At 41.2% G+C, this 17,024-nt stretch overlaps 1 protein-coding gene across 4 annotated transcripts in view; it reads right to left on the bottom strand.

Annotated features, from left to right (window-relative positions):
• TULP4 (TUB like protein 4) overlaps positions 1-17,024 on the bottom strand; it is a 232,936-nt gene that overhangs the window by 189,618 nt on the left and 26,294 nt on the right. The window lies entirely within an intron of this gene.

The following is a 17,024-nucleotide window of genomic DNA, read 5'->3' as shown; positions in this document are numbered from 1 at the left end:
GGGAGAGAGATAGAGAATATCTTAAGCAGGCTCCACACTCAGCACCAAGACTTGCAAGGCTCGATTCCACAACACTGGGATCAAGCCCTGAGCCAAAATCAAGAGTCAGATGTTCCACCAACTGAGCCCCCCAGGAGACCTATACCTGCTGGTATAGTTCTAAATGTTTTACAGGCACTGTATTTCTCATTTAAAAGCCCTAGCCTTATAGGGGCGCCTGGGTGGCTCCAACAGATAAGCATTCCATTTCAGCTCAGGTCATCATCTCCCGATTCTTGGGTTTGAGCCCTGCATCAGGCTTTGTGCTGACAGCTCAGAGACTGGAGCCTGCTTTGATTTCTGTGTCTCCCTCTCTCTCTGCCCCTCCCACACTCCCCCTCTGTCTCTCTTTCAAAAATAAAATAAGAACACTAAAAAAAATATTTTTAAACCCTAGCCTTATGACAAAGTCCTCTTACTGTCCACACTTACACATGAGGAAACCGAGACACAGGAAAGGGAAGCACTTTGTGCAGCATTACTTATCTGGTAGCCGCAGAGCTGGGATTCAAACTAGGCTACCAGCATCCACCCATGTGTTTAACCGCTAAGCTGTGTCAATTTAGGGGAGAAAACAGAAAATTTTTTTAAAAAGATTTTTATCAGAAGGAGGATGATCAGAACTAAAGTACTCTAAGGGACTTTACTGTCCAGGAGAGTGGTTAAAATGCTGATTAACTTCAAACTCGATTAGTTTAGGCAAGCATGGTGAAATTTAAAGGGCAATCACTAAAAGACCAGAAATGAAGGGGGGAAGGGGCATAGAAGACACTACACCTCAAATCAGTACCCTGAGAAGAGGAAAAAGAAACAAAAGGGAGAATAAAATAAAGCACTAGAGATGGTAGAAATGCAAATATATCAGTAATCACAACATTATCAATGATTTAAAAATCTGACACATAAAGTATCAGATTACACAAAGAAAAAAATTACAGTAGCCAAAAATCCACATATAACTTTTCACTCCCCCAAAACAACTATTAATAGCCTACTGTTAACCAGATGCCTTCCCAATAACATAAACAGTCAATTAACACAGAGCTTGTATGTTATACATATCACATACTGTACTCTTACAATAAAGTAAGCTAGATGGGGCACCAGGGTGACTGAGTCGGTTAAGTGCCCGACTCCTGAGTTCAGCTCAGGTCATGATTTTGTTGTTTGTGGGTTCAAGCCCTGCACGGGGCTCTTCATCAACAGCACGGAGCCTGCTTGGGATTCTCTCCCTCCCTATCTTTCTGCCCCTCCCCTGCTCACGCTCTCTCTTTCAAAATAAATTAATAAACATTTTTTTCTAAGTAAGCTAGAGAAAAGAAAATGCTATTAAGAAAATCATAAGAGAAAATACATTACAGTGCTGCACTGTATTTATTGGGAAAAAAATCTACATATAAGTGGATCCGTTCACTTCAAATCAGTGTTGTTCAAGGGTCAACTAAACATGATCTCCCAAAGACACCTAAAACCTAAGTTCATGTTAAGAATAAAAATAAAAGGATTTTTTAAAAAAGAATAAACATAAAAGAATTTTAAAAGAAATATACACCATGTTATACAAAAACCAAAAGAAAACTAGGGTAGCTATATTAATACTGAAAAACATACATACATTTTAAGGCAAAAGTAGTTAGTTGAGAATAAAGAAGGGAGTTAGTCACAGAATGACAAACAGTCCTATTCACCTGAAACATCACAACTCTAACCTAATAAAAACCTAATGAAATAACTTTCAAATACACAAAGCAAAAACTGATGGGGAGAAATGAGTAACCCACCATCAAAGTAGGGGATTTCATCCACTTTCTCAATTACAAGCTGGAAAAGAAAAGTAAATATTTAGAAGATGTGAACAGCACAATGAACAAACTTGGTCAGGATGAACATATATAGAATCTTACATCCAATTCGGAGGATGAACATTCTTTTAAAGCACACAAAACATTAACAAAAATTTACTATGTAAAGTCAGTCTCAACATATTTCAAAGAATAAGTGTCACAGAGACTTATTATATGACTTGAAACTATTAAGTTAAAAGCAATTACAAAAATAAAAATTATAGAACTATATTTTGGAAATTTTTAAACAAACTTAAACACATTTCTAAATAACTTCTGAAACTTAGGGCACCTGAGTAGCTCAGTTAAGCGTCCGACTGCAGCTCAGGTCATGATCTCACAGTTCTTGGGTTCTAGGCCTGTGTCGGGCTCTGTGCTGACAGCTCAAAGACTGTAGCCTGCTTCAGATTGTGTGTCTCCCTCTCTCTCTGCCTCTCTCCTGCCTGCACTCTCTCACTCCCTCTCTCTCAAAAATAAACACTTAAAAAATTAAATAACTCATGAAACAGAGAAAAATTGTAATGGAAAGTTTAAAATATTATACCCAAAACATGCGTGCTTTAGAAAAAGCACACTTGAAGGGGGGGGTGCCTGGGCAGCTCAGTCAGTTAAGCACCCAACTCCTGGTTTCAACTCAGGTCATGATCTCATGGTTCAGGAGATGGAGCCCCACACTGGGCTCTGTGCTGAGACACCGTAGAGCCTGCTTGGGATTCTCTCGCTCTCCTCTTTCCCTTCCCCTCCCCTGCTCACACACACACTCTTTCTCTCTAAATAAATAAACAGACAAACAAACAAACAAAAAGAAAAATCATACTTTGTGGTACATTTATTTCTTTCACTGCTTATAAAGGAAAAAAAAGAAATGTTGTAAATTAAAGACCTAAATGTTCAATTAAAAACTATAGTGTAAACCAAAAGACAGTTTAAGAGATGATAAAGACAAAAACAGAAACTCATAAAATAGTAAAAGTAACATTAGAGAAGCTAAACCAAGCCAAATGTTGACTCTTCAAAAAAAAGTAATCAGAGACACAAACCTTTGACAAGATAAATGCGGAGAAGAAGCACAAACAATACTGGAATTGGAAAAGGGGTATAACTGTAGATACAGTGAAGCTTAATGAGATCAAAGAGTATCATGAATAATTTAAAATTTGGTTACATATGAAACAGACAAATTCCTGGGCAACATAATTTAACAAAACTAACTCAAGAAGACAAATAAACTCTTAACTGTGCCATAACCATTAAAGAAGATGACTCAGTAGTTAAAATCAGCCCACAAAGCAAACACCAGGACCAGATATTTTAGATACGTTCTACCAACATTCAAAGAACAGACCTCAGCAGTATTACAGAAACTCCTCCAGAGAACAGAAGAAGGTATAATGCCCACAGCTAATTCTATGAGGGTACTATTGATACCAAACCAAATATGGAGACTGCAAGAATGGAAAATTAAAGCCACTATCAATCATGAGTAACATACAAAAACCCTAAACAGAGTATTAATAAATCAAATGGCTATAAAGAAAATTGTGACCAAATTCATCACAGGAGTAACATTCATCACAGTCACTTGACCTCATTCACTGCCTCAGGCAGGGCACCCTCCTGAGCCTGTCATTTAGGACTCTTGACAGAGTGATCCCACACATATCTGTTGAGCCTGTCTTCCACCTCTGACCTCTAAAAATTATATTCCTTTCAAAGTGCACTTCTATTTGTACACCAAGGCCCAAGCTTATCCCTGTTGATCACAAAGCCCATCCCCAATCCCCCCAACTGTAGCCATTCTTCCTCATGCATCTTCAAAAATACCCACTCCATACATCCTTGCCAGCCTCTCCCTACTGGGTACGGACTTCTCTTCTTTAACCTTCACAGTATACTATTCTGTCTTTCTTAAGCTGTTCATTCAAATCTCCACCATACAGTAGGTATGTGAGCCCCTACATTTCCCACCGGCACTGGCGTTACTTAAAGGTAAGGACCTTTAGACGCCTGTTTGTCAAATGCCTTTTACAGTGTATATATTAAGTATTCAACAAATGTATGTTTAATTGAATGGAAGTATTTTTATTTGTATTTGGTGTTAAAAATGTTTTCCCCTAGGAACAAATGACCCTATATAGCAATAAAAATGCTTTCCGAATAATTTTATAAATCGTATTTTTTTTATAGGCCAGTGAACTACAGGAAGTCTTTCCACTGCCACAGGCAGAGATAAACAGACTCATGCACACAAAACTATGGTCACACAAATGCTACACAGAATTTAATATACTTCATTCACCCTATAATTTGAATCCAGATCTGTCTGGATCCCAAACCCATATACCCTTAGCCTGCCTTCCTGGTCTGTCTTGCCTGTTACACTGTGAACCTCCTGAGAGGAGGAAATAGGTCTTCTCACTGAATCTCCAGACCTAAACAAGAACTCAATATTTGTTAATGGAATGGTGATTAAATGTAGGAAGAAGCCCAACATGCAAACCTTTCAAAGAGCAGCACTCCGTGTCCACACAAAAGAATAAAGTGAAGGCCCTAACTGGTAAATCACAGGTTCTATTATATTCACTATCCTCTGATTAAAAAGGGAACTGCTCGTTTTGAAAATCTTTCCATTAAGAAAGCTGAAATTTTGAGGGTTTTTAAAAGGCTAATAAGCTTCAGTCATCTAAAACTCTGTAGCCTTAAATGACAGTAAATGCGTCAAATATAATTATATACTAAATAAAATGTGTCTTAAAATACTAATACCATTATAGTATAAACTGCAAAGCAGCTAAAAATATCCCCAAGCTCCTACCAATGTCCCTTTTGTAGCATTCAGGTGATTATCACCACACTGAAGTTTACTAGTAATACCAGTAATACAAGTTCTTTTCACAGATGCAGGTCAATGCAGGACATTCAAAGCAGTTATGGTCCAGCACATCATCAAGAATAAACAAGTTGAGGTGTAGTGGAGAAATGAACCTCTTGGTCACAGCTATAGAAGAAAACGCAAAATATAAATAACTGCCAGAGAAAAAATAAAGGATGTGGCAAAACGATTGTACATTAGTTCCATTATCACATTCCATATTCCTGGAAATTATTATATCTGTACAAAACAGGTACCAATGATTACAGTAAATCTGAATTTTATTATGTATTTTGGATTTTTACTTAAAACTTACTAAGCTTATTGCAATATTAACATAAATTTCAGTAAAATTTTTAACTTTTAACTTACAACTTGAAGTTCTTTCCAAAGAAACTGAATTGGATTATAACAGATAATAGCAATTTGTTATTTTTCTTAATTTTTTACAGCCAAATATTTTCATGAATACCTATTTATTGTTAAACTAAAATGAAAACAAAGCACCAATTTACATGATGATGAGTAAATCTGTTTTCACATCTGCTGCCATCTTCTTGCTTGCAAAAAAAAAATCCCCTGGCACTTTCATGTTTTTCATATAGAAAGGGCTCAAATGGAGAGCTGAAATGCAGCCAGGAACTGCACAGAGAACAGAGTCCTGGCTCTTGCCCAGTCTCAGATGGGTTCTATGGGAGGGATAACTTCCAAGTGAGTCCTTCCTGGTTCCAATAGTAAGCACAAGTGCCTGACCCTCGGCCCACAGATGGACAGGCGGACACACAAAGCATGCCCAGCTGTTCTTAGAGGCCTTGCACTGGGGCAGAAGGCAGGAGACCAGAGCTAACGGATGACCCATGCCCACACAAATGTACACATTTCCAGTTGCAAAAATGTGCCTGGGGCTACAGAAGTGGTAGTGGGGGCATTAATAATTTCCAACACACAGGGAGAGCCCCAGCTTGGTGAGTAGCACCCATAAATGTGCCTGGCACTGAATGAATGAGCAGTCATGGACTTGTAAAGGAAAATGCAGAAAACCAGGTGGGAATCATCTCAGCAATCAGGGATGAAGAGAGCAGAATACAGATGTCTGTCTCATAAACAGCCATCAAAAAAGTATTTTTTTTGCTTTGCCAAAACTCTCACATACGGACCATAATGACTTTTCTGGACAGAAGTATTTTTATTTCCTCATAACAATGACATTACAGGCTTAATCAGGACACAATAGATGAATACTATAAAACACCTACCAAGTAACCAACCAAAGTTAATATAAAAACTCAAAATCTGGTCCCTGAACTTATTAAACAGTTCACAATCTAGCTATGGAAGCAAAACTCATACAGGAAATGATCACAGAACAAGTAATGGTGAAAATGTGGGACTCTGCATGGGCTTGGACCATCCAAGACCTTATGGAGTCAAATCATCAGCAGAAAAAAAAACCTGGGCTGAAAATCAGGAAGACTGAATCTCTGTGCTGCCTGTGGCTGTCAGGATGATGGAGAAGGAAGAACAGGCCTAGCTGCAGTAGATGATATGCTAAACTGTTATCACAGCTCCCCTGTGGGATAGGTATTGTCCTCATTCTATAGACAAGAAAACTGAGGTTCGTGTCTTGGGCAAATTACGTGACCACTGTGATCTGTTTTTCCATTTGTAAAATAAAGGAACCAACATAAATCAATGGTTTGTCTCAGAGCCTTCAAGTGGGCAGGGCACTGGGCCAAATGTACCAAATCCTCCAATCAAGAGACGATTCCCATTCCCCATGGGAAATATTTTGCTGTCATAACCCCAGCACTGAGAATAGTACCTGGTATATAATGAATGATGGATAAAAAATTGAGGAATGGATGGATGGAACTTTAAGGTGACCCTCATCCATGGTGGCTCATTTTCTTATATGTTTAGTAATGTTCTGCTGTTTGCTCATATTCCAGAGCTCTGAATCAGTGGGTTGAGGGTGTCATTTTTCCACAGGGGGATTCATGTTTACTTCTGCCAAGCCCTAGGGCACTTCCAACCCAGAAGCATTAAGAGGAATTTTTCAGCCTGGGGTTTTCCAGACCACATAGGCAACATAAATTCAAGTTCTAAACCTACTATATTCAAAAAAGACTTTTTTTTAAAGAAGAAGCCTCCTTTTGCTAATGGGTGCTCTCTCCCCACCCCGGCCCAGCCCTTCAACAAGGTTCCGATGAAACGCCATATCCCTGAACTCTAGGTGCTTGGTATCAGCAGAGCTCCCCTAGGTGTCCCTTCTTACTCTTCCTCTTTTTCTCAGGAAAGCTCACTCCTCTTTCTCTTCTTCCCCAGCTGTGAGTTTCTCACTGTCTTGTAATGAAGATTACAAAAGAGTGGTTTTTAATGTTTATTTATTTTTGAGAGAGGGATAGTGCAAGCCAGGGAGGGGCACAGCGAGAGAGAGGGAGACACAGAATGTGAAGCAGGCTCCAGGCTCTGAGCTGTCAGCACAGAGCCCGATGCAGTGCTTGAACTCACAAACTGTGAGATCATAACCTAAGCCAAAGTCAGATGCTTAACGGACTAAGCCAACCAGGTGCCCCAAGAGTGTTTATTTTTTAAAGTTTATTTCTTTTTTTTGGGGGGGGTTCATTTTTTGGTGTTCTCTCTTGTTTTTTATATATAGAGATATATATAGAGAGATAGAGAGAGAGGAAGTAAGTGAATTCCAAGCAGCCTCTGTGCTGTCAGTGCACAGCTCAATGCAGGGCTCAATCCAACAACTGTGAGATCATGACCTGAGCCAAAATCAAGAGTCAGACATTTAACTGATGGAGCCACCCAAGTGCCCCAAAACGGTGTTTATTTTATCTTTCCAGTATTTCTATTGGAAGTGTTTACAGCCAGAAGATTTTCCAGAACATCCAGTCAGCCTTATTTCCAGAAGGGGGGCTACAGTCTACCACGTATATACTCAGATGTAGGTTTAGAAATCATTCCAAGGTGAGCAAGAGCCAAAACCAGGTGAGCAGTCAAAGTAGGAGATGCCCAGCATGGGTGAGGGAAACACAAGAAGCCAATAGGAGAGCAAGGCTACGACTGGCTAGAAAGGATGCCAACCCTGGGTGTGACGAGGAGAGACCTGGAGTGGCAGAAGACAAGAGGCATAAGTTTATTTCATAATGATAAGGAGGCCAACCTGAATTTAGGAAAATAGTTCTGAAGGATGACTGGATGGTAAGGAACACAATGCTTATATTTACCACTAATTCAAAAAGATAGTTCAGTAATATAGTACTATATCTAGCATATAGAATTTACAAAAATTAATCATGACAAGCTCACAGATCCAAAATTAAATCAAATTCAAGTAGGAGATAGGGCAGAGGACAGGCGAAACGTAGGAGATATGGCACTGGAAAGGGTGTACAGGAAATGAGATGAAGTAGATATTCCGTTATTGGAAACAAGTTACCAGTTGTGCTATGCTACTGGGAAGATTTAGAGCACAAGCCAAATCATGTCACATTCTACATCAAGGAGCTGTTTTACACAGGAATTTGGTTATACAAATTGGGGAATAAGTGGACCATCACCAAAGGCTTGGAAACATTTATTATTCTGATTCAATTATTACTGAATATAGCCAGGCATAATGCTTTAAGATTCTTTTATTATTATTTCCTTCTACTGTAACAATAACCATATGTGGGGAAATAGTTACCAGTTAGCAATAAAGTTCAAGGAAGCTAAATCATACCCACAATCACACCACGATATCTTAGCACTTATAGATGCATATCTCCATAGATTTTCATGTAATATAATGTTCTGTAGATGAAATAGTTAAAAGAATTCAAATCTGAGAAGAAATGGATATAAAATGGGGTTCATCAGGAAAGGTGTCTGTGTCCCTGCAAGTTCTAGATGTCTGCTTCCCACCAGTGTGGGTACACTAATACTAACAATGAAAACCATCTGGGAAAATTTAGTAAATCTGTAGTACCGCTGAGTAGGTATACAGATAAAACATGAGAAAATATACCACATGAAAAAAAGATACCACAGAATTTAAATCTCCACTGTGCTTCTATCTGATCAGTAGAGCAACTCTTTTTCCCAGAAAAGAGTGTTACCTCAAATAAAAGAGTAGACACTGGGTAGCAGGAAAAAGGATAATGATCCAAATCTTCCCTTAAACCACACTTCAATTAAGGACTATAATCATAGCTAGAGATAATGAACATGGCTCTTGGGTTCAGGCAATGATTTATATCACCTAGGTTCTCAGAAGGGATTCATAATCATTTATCAAAGCCTGGCTTTAGAAGAAGCAGATTAGCTCTATTTCCTTCAAGTTCTTATACCACAATCTTAAGATCTTAAATAAAATACCATTTGTACACCTAAATTTGGAAATAGTCAGCAAGGCCATGGTGAAATAAGAAAAACTGACCAGAATTAGCAGGAAAAGAAGCTTAAACTCAAGGTACTTAATGACTAATGACTATGTACTTTGTTTAATGAATGTATTAAAAATATGACTCCAGAAAAAAATTTAAGGCACTTTATAAAAACCACTTACAAACTAAGCAAAATGATTTATCAACTTATAAAACAGACTTTTAAAAGGAGAAACAGTTAAGAAAACAGAGACAGTAAAAATGTTAACACTAAGCACAAAAAACTTGGACTTAAGTATGCTTGCAATCAAGGCAAAAGGGTACTGAAGATGGCTTATTATCAGAAATGAAGACATTGCCTAGTTACCCAGGAAAGGCAGCTTTTCCCTAGTACTGAGTTCTGAAAAAATGTCAACATTAAAGCACTACAGAGGAGCCATCAGATGATGGAAAGGATAATGCCTTTAACAACCTTACACAAATGCAAAACAGGATTTATACTTATTTCCAATAGCAAGCGTGAATAAAGGTTTAACATTAATGGGTAATTCGGTAAAGGCAATTGTTGAGAGCTAGGATAATATGGTCCAAAATGTACTATAGATCGAATAGACAGAGAACATGCCCTTCCCATTGCTCCTAAAAAGGACGATTCTCAAACTAGTTAATCAACAAGATTAATGGCCCTAAGGTATGTACTCCATCTCCCTGTCTCCTTCTGTTTACCTATGAAATGTTGCCACCTGTCCCTGTCATCCTTTTGGGCTGATGAAAGAATAAAGACCAGGATGGGGAAAAAAGTACTATTTAGGCTGGTCCTACACATAAAGAAATGAAGGCAGGGACTTCAATCTAGGAGCCCAAAGTATGAATTACCTCTCTCAGATGCCAGTAAAATGCATGGAAACAAAGGAGATTCTGTTTCTCTTTCTGCCTTTTTGAATATCCTTCCCAGAACATTCCCAAGCTGAGGCAGCTCAACCTGGCCCCACGTGATAATCCACTTCCCTCCCAGTCACTTACCCAAAGAATTAGGAGCATGAAGGATTCAAAGTGGCTATTTTTTCTCAGGCTTAACATATCTGTTGCTGTTTCTTTTTAAATAAAATGTTTCCTTAAATAAAACCCAACTAAGGGTGCCTGAGTGGCTCAGTCAGTTAAATGTCGATGTCAACTCAGGTCATGATCTCGCAGTTCGTGGGCTCCGGCTCCACCTCGAGCTCTGTGCTGACAGCTCAGAGCCTGGAGCCTGCTTTAGATTGTTTCCCTCTGTCTCTCTGCACCCTCCCTACATTCTCATTCTCTCTCTCTCTCTCCCCCTCAAAAATAAATAAATAAGCATTTAAATAAAACCCAACTAAATTCATTTACCCATACATCTGTCCATCTATTCATTCCCTGAACAAACACCCGACTGCCCTACATCCCAGCCTCCATGCTAAGCAGTGGAGAAACTGAATCAAACAGAGCCTTGACTTTCTAATTTAGATGACATATGACAGTGTTTCCCCAATTTAAACAGCTCAAATGTGTACTGCACGGTAAGAAGGCACCTTTCAAATGCCATTAGAATGTAAGACTGTCTCCTGCAAACCTGAAGATGGCTCTAGGGCTTCAAATAAAAATCATATCTTCAATTAATCACCCAACTCAGACCACCTTCATAAGGCCAGCTGGGCTTTCAGCTCTGTCCCCAGAGCGAGCAGGGACTGAGCCAATAGTTTTCATAGATGCAGAGGCACTGAGGGCCATTAAGTGGGAAATCAAATTGTGCAGGGGGTTCTTCTAGCCATCGTTTTCTCCTTTGGCTTGAGTGGTTTTTAATTTCACTTAAAAATTTCTATAAGAACTTGGTCCTTATAATAAAAATAAAATCTACTTTCAGGCAGCCACTTATTTATTCTAAAATGCTAAGAAAATGGATTCCTAGTCAAGAAAAGGAAGAAAAGACTACTTAAATAACCAGGGAGGAGAAGGTAAAAAAAAATGACCAGTGTTAAAGTATCAAAAATAAAAAAGCAATACCCCCCCAAACACAAGAGCATAAAAAGCATATTCATTAAATCAGTCATTTTATAATGTCTAAGGTTTCCTTTCTTTACACTTATATTAGCCTTGCCTCCATGAGACTAATGTCACACTACAGTTCTAATTAAAATTCACACTAAGGCCTCTGAACAACAAATATTCAAGTTGATAAAGAAGGAAATGAAAAAAGAATTTATAAGAAAAAGACGCCATTTCTTACTGAATTGTAAATTGTGATTCCCCAGTTACTGCAAAAGCCAAACTCTTACATCTGCTGTGATGCATCTCCTGCGCATCCATGTAGTTAACACCAACCATTAGTCTGGTCATAAGGACACATCACCTAACACCACCATTCTGAAATAACAGCTGTACAGTCTAGGGAATGACTTTCTAGGTAGAGAGGTTCACATTGGTAAATACCAAGCAAAGTCAAGTATCAAGTGTTCACAGCTGTCTGCTTTGCCTGAGAAGCCCTTGGAAGAGAATGACGAGGTCTGCTGTAGGCCTCAGTAAGAACACAGGGAGGCCCACACCATTCTAGGACCAGGGGAAGAAGACAGGCCAAGGATACTGTCCTGGTTATACTAGTGACAAATGACTGGGCTGGGAGAGGGAGATTATCCATTTTCTTTTCTTTTTTGTTACAATTATCTGAAGTTAGACACTGAGGAAGTCATCTGAAACTAATTTTTGCACAATTTAAGCCATGTGTTAAAGGCTCCTCACACATACAGAGAGGGTATGGTACACTAAGGCTAGGAAGTATTTTCTAAACATACTACCAAACTCTGTACTACTATCTTCCCATGACATTAAAATCATAATATAACAGACAAAGGAGAAGAATACATCTTTCTATCAGACCTGAGATTATCATGGAAAAATATTAAGCAGCTTATATGTATTGTTAATGGTTCTCTTAAAAGTTTTAACTAGATGGTAGAAAACATATCCAAAATTTAAATTCTTAACAATTATTGATTGTTCTACATTATCAAAAGCCATGTCCAGTCCGATGAACACTGCCCACCCCAGGCCACCCCACCGTCTGTGTAAAGGAAAATGAAATCATCTTTCCCCCCCAACACACAACTCCCTAGTACAGAAATGGTGATCTATGTCTGAATCTCTTAACACAATGCTCTGTAGAGAGGGGAGCCTCCAGAAGTATTTGTTCAATTAGATGTCTAAAGAGGGGGGCGGGGGGCGCCTGGGTGGCTTAGTCGGTTAAGTGTCCGACTTTCGCTTAGGTCATGATCTCGAGGTTCGTGGGTTGGAGCCCCGCGTCGGGCTCTGTGCTGACTGCCAGCTCAGAGCCTGGAGCCTGTTTCAGTCTGTGACTCCCTCTCTCTCTGACCCTCCCCTGCTCATGCTGTCTCTCTCTCTCTCTCTCTCTCTCTCTCCTAGAAATAAAAAAAAAAATTTTTTTTTAAATAAAATAAAATAAAAGGGGGGAGGGGTCAGGATCAAATACTTACTGACACCTATTACAAACAAAATAGAGTAATAAAATAGGTAAAATGATCAAGAAGAAAAACTCCTGCTGCCAGAGCAGTTGTTTTTTTTAAACCCATGACATAAAAATCTTCTCAAATTAAACCAGACAAAAAGTGTTACCCAAGTAACAGTTCATTTTTTCCCAAGAAAGACCAAAGCAGAGGTCTTTAAAATTAAGCACTTAAATCAAGTCAATCAACACAAGCTAAAACATCATCTTTTGGTTCTAATAAAAAAACACCTTCTAGGAAGTGCTGGATCATTTACATTCAAAGTAAGAGGCCAAAAAATCTATTTTATTCTTGATTTCCCCTCTAAACACTCCAAAACAGACTACATCAAAACAACTGAAGGAAAAGGTGAGGTGCTGAACTTGGTTCTTCCTTTACAAAGCTGTACTGTCAATACAGCTCGCTGTATTACATACCAAGACAGGACATCTTTAAGAGTCTCAAAGGAGCTGTGAAAACAGACCCTACACCACTCCCCTAACGCTGCATCTGAAGCACATATAGTGCAGTCCACCTGACTGACAATCAACAAATTTAAGATCCCTTCAAAGCTCTGTCACTCCACACCAGGGATGATAAATTTAACACTGAAGGGAACCCACACTTGCCTCTGCCTCTTGCCAAGAAGATCCAACACAAAGTAGGGCCAGTATCACAGGAAGTGGGGAGACGCAGGAAGCGGATGACAGGGCTGACAAGACGGCGTCAGAGTGAAGAAAGCCGAAGTCAAGACTGAGACGGCCCAGAAGACCACAGAGATTCCTGCTTCCAGAAAAAGGAAAGAAGGGATATTCCTGGTGCCCACGTACCTGAGACCACTGCAGGAAGGAGCGACTAGTTCCAGACATCTCAGGACATGTGCACAGTGGAGACGTACTCTCCACAGCCTGAGAATCACCCTAAGGTGTCCTGGCATAAGGTCTGATATTCAAGGTGCAGAGGGACACCTTCCACATAAAAGCCAAAAGCACTCTGCAGACCACCAGGAGGTCAGCGTGACCAAGCCTAGTGTGACACTAGTGATGAAGCCCTACACAACCCACAATGAGCTCCCCACAGAGGACAGGTGGGGGGTAGCTACTATTCTTGCCATGGTAGCCAAGGCCAATCCCTGCTTCTGGGGACCCAGCACAAACTTGCCCAATCAATCCATATGCTAGGTGGTTAAAGTCTATTTGCCAATGGACTTTTCAGAACTCTAAGTAATTCTAAAGAGGTAATGTTGTAAGTACTATCACTGCTATACAAGTTAACCCATGAAAGTCATTTTAACCCACAAGGTACTTATAACACCAACAGTACTTTCCTCAATAATGCTCTTTACTGTCTATGAAGGAGGTCCCTGACCTCCCTGACTGAGGGGCTGTTAAAGATGATGTTCAGAACCAGGAAAAGCCAGGCAAAGAAACACGTAGATTCTAATAACTTAGGCCCCGCCTATTTGCACAACTGAAACACCTCTGTGCATTTGCAGAGGAGAAAGTGCAGCTCTCCACCCATCACTTCCCAGTTATTCCAAATTAAAAAGCTCAAACACTTGGGAAGGGTATCCAGGGCATGAGTACTGCAAGTCGGGACCACTGAGCTGGCTTGCTGCTACCTGTCTACACCATGAGCTTAGGACCAGAGAACAGGTGAAGCAGTCACTAATTAGGGCCATGTTTACCCTTCCATTGTCAACTAAGAGCATACTGTTTTTGTTGCTTTAGAAGAAAGGTCTCCCTAGTTCATTACAGTCATCATTCCTGTGTAGTACAAGATAATACGCTCCAGTTTGGAAAGTTGGTGTGAACGGCACACTCCTACACCTCCTAGCAGGAACCCATCCACATTCAATACTTTCACAGACACAGAATGACAGCTCTCTGGAAGTCACAGGGTCTTAAATAAGCTGATAATTTATTGTCCTCCACAAGAGAACTGCAAACAAGATCTTAATTAATTTGCTAACAGTTATGGCCTGTTTACTAAAATTAGCCCAAATGCCATCATTTTGCTTACTACAGGAATTTGTATAAGGCACATTTCCTTGGACCCCATGCTAGGAGAATAGTACTAAAGAAAGTACAACTTGCCATTAAAGTAGCTGCACATCTACGGTGGCTCCAGAAGAGCTGTCCCTTGGGAAAGAGCTGGCCCCAGGGACAGTGATACAGAGCTGCCAAGGGACAGAGTGGGCATCAAGAGGGAGAAAGTTGAGGCTGTGACCATCCAGATGTCACGACTTGGTGCTCCATTTGTACAACAATGCCAGGAGAAACAGAGCCGGTGACAGTCGGATTGGAACCTTAAAGGTCACCTTATCCAATGGCCATTCACAGGTAGAGACACAGCCAAACACTCAGGGGCTCAGCTCTTCACCACGGGCAAGAGCACTCCTGCCTCACTTCCTTCACTGCCCACAAAAATGTCAGCACTGCCATACTTGGCAGCGGGGGTCCCCCAAGGGTCAAGTTCTGTGGTGCATAAGAGATGGGCAGGGGCGCCGGGGTGGCGCAGTCAATTGAGCATCTGACTTTGGCTCAGGTCATGATCTCACAGTTTATGGTTTCAAACCCCACATCAGGCTTTGTGCTGACAGCACAGAGCCTGCTTCAGATTATCTGTCTCCCTCTCTCTTTGCTCCTCCCTCACTTGCATTTTCTCTCTCTCTCAAAAATAAACATTAAAAAAAAGAAAGATAGGTAGGGGCACCTGGGTGGCTCAGTTGGTTAAGCATCTGGCTCTTGATCTTGGCTCAGGTCACAATCTCATGGTTTATGAGATCGAGTCCCACGTCTGGCTCTGCAGTGACAGCATAGAGCCTCCTTGGGATTCTCTCTCTCCCTCTCTCTCTCTCTGCCCCTCCCCCGTACACTCTCTCTCAAAATAAACAAACATTAAAAAGAAGAAGAGGAAAGAAGGGTAGGACTGAGAGTGAAGTAACAGAAGATGCAGATGTCCTGGGGCTCTTGCAGTCTGTGGGGCCCAGAACCATACAAACCCCCTACGGCTTAGCAGGGGGCTGTGTGCCAGTCTACGGAAGAATCAGCCATTCTGGAACTCAGAGCATTTTCTGAAAAAGTTAGGGAAAAGTTAAGTTTCTAGTGCAGCTAAAATTTAACCTATATTTATTTTTTTCAATAAACATTTAGAGCCCCAGGACATTTGCATCTACTGAGCATTTACTAAGCTCTAGCTGTCTGGGAATTTACATTCTAATGCGGGAACAACAGCAAAAAGGAAGAGACAAACACATGAGGTCCTTGACCTTGGGGGTGAGTGCTGTGCAAAGGAGAAAACAGAGCCCTGTGAGGGGTGATAAGGGAAGGTCCTCTGACAAGGGACAGCAACACAGACCAAAGAAGCAATGGAGCAGGGGCATGCCGGGGCTGCGAGGCAGGGAAGACTGGCACACGGCGGGACTTGAAAAAAGACTGGGGGGCGGGGGAGGGACCCACGGAGCAGAAAACAAAGGGACAGGACAAGGTTTAGGCGGGACCCTCTGGGCACAGAGGAGGCCCATCTCCAGCCTGGCAGCGGGAAGCCTCTGAACGGTGCCAAGCAGCGGACTGAGATGCTCCGGCTTTCACGTCAGGACCAGCACTGCGGGAAGGGGACCCAGTGAGAGTGGAAAGAACAGGCGGGCGGGGAGGCTGCAGGGATCCAGCTGCGAGCGAGGGCGCCGGAGCGAGGGCGCCTGAACGGAGCTGCTCGCTCATGAGAGGGAGAGAGAGCAGCTGGGAGTTACGACCATGGAGCTGTAATCAGCAGGACTTCTGATGAACTGGACGCAGGAGGAAACAGGAGCGGCTGCCCTGTGTGCAGAAAGGGGTAATCACACTAAAACACGGCACTAATTCACACACCACTCTGTCTCTGCCGACACTGTATCTCCACCTACTAGTCGAGGGGCCCTGAGTGCTGTGCAAAGTTAACTTCGCCTCTCTGTGCTTCAGCATCTGACGCTACCAGTCAGGGAGAACACCTCTCGGCTTTACTGAAAATCCATGGAGTTAGCACCTAAAACGCATTTAACCAGTGCCTGGTGCACAGGAGGAGCTAAACAATTCTATTCTCATTACTACCTCATCCCCTACCTCATGGTAATGCTGTTAGGACCAAATAGACTAAGTGAGTTTAAGGAAGTGCCTGGCACATGGCACATAATACTCTCAATTACGTTGATCCTAATTGCTATCATCATGAATGATTCCCAGTTGGAGGCAATAACGGAGGTGAAGAGCAGACTGGAGAGGGGGCTGCTGTGAAAAGGTCCAAAGGGCCTACCTATGGAAGAGGTTCCATTTGGTATGTTAATTCTGCTGTGTCCACAAGACATTCAGATGTCTAAGTCAAGTATGTTGCTGGACAT

Source organism: Hyaena hyaena, unplaced genomic scaffold, assembly GCF_003009895.1.
Source record: "Hyaena hyaena isolate Hyena2069 unplaced genomic scaffold, ASM300989v1 scaffold_405, whole genome shotgun sequence".
NCBI lineage: Eukaryota > Metazoa > Chordata > Mammalia > Carnivora > Hyaenidae > Hyaena > Hyaena hyaena.
Note: the sequence above shows the minus strand (reverse complement) of the source record. Positions and strands in the feature narration are given on the sequence as shown.